We start from the raw sequence: 1,032 nt of genomic DNA on the forward strand, positions 1-1,032 counted from the left end.
GCAAGCAAACTCAGACCAGATTTAACTTGGAAAAAGAAATTGGGATGAAGGAAAAATTATTATTACAACGACCAACAGATATCAACTTAAAAAATTCTATTAAAATGCTTAAAGATCAATTTAATTTATTAATTGCAGACCAGGTGGCCACCAACTTGAAGTATATTAAACATAATACATTTGCTAACGCAAACAAACCGGGGAGGTGGTTGGCCTACCAAATACGTAAAAGACAAAAAGCCAGACTTATATCTAAAGTTTTGGTCAAAGAGCGTGAAATTCATCAACAGGAAATGATTAAAAAGGCATTTACTGAATTTTACTCGCATTTGTACTCATCAGAAACTATAAATAGTAAAGATATTGATAAATATTTACAATCTTCACCCATATATAAACTTACACTGGAACAGCAGAAAATCATGGATGGTGAGATCACAACAGATGAAATTTTAAATGCAATTAAACAATTGAAAGTTGGCAAAGCTCCTGGGACAGATGGTTTAACAGCAATTTATTACAAGTCATTGTCAGCTACACTGCTACAACCTTTAAAAACTTTATTCAATAGAATTATGTTGGGAGAACAAATACCTCAATCATGGACAAGAGCCTTTATATCTTTGATACCGAAAGATGACAAAGAGATTTTGGAACTTAAAGATTATAGACCTATTTCCTTGTTGAATGTGGATTATAAAATTTTTGCAAAAATTTTGGCTAATAGACTGATGCAGATACTGCAACAATACATACATGATGACCAAACTGGCTTCATATCTGGGAGATACATGAGGAACAATATTAGGCAAATTGTAAATTTACTGGAATACTTGGACAAGAATAATCAAATACCTTCGGCCTTTATTTTTCTTGATGCGGAGAAGGCCTTTGACAAATTGGAATGGCAGTTTTTAAATAAAGTGTTGGATTATATGAACTTTGGAGACCAATTTAAAACAGCTATAAAGGCGATATATCAAAAACAGACTGCTCAGATAATTATAAATGGAGACTTGACAGAGCCTATAG

Source organism: Protobothrops mucrosquamatus, unplaced genomic scaffold (genome assembly GCF_001527695.2).
Source record: "Protobothrops mucrosquamatus isolate PMUCROS unplaced genomic scaffold, P.Mucros_1.0 scaffold303, whole genome shotgun sequence".
Taxonomy (NCBI): Eukaryota; Metazoa; Chordata; class Lepidosauria; order Squamata; family Viperidae; genus Protobothrops; species Protobothrops mucrosquamatus.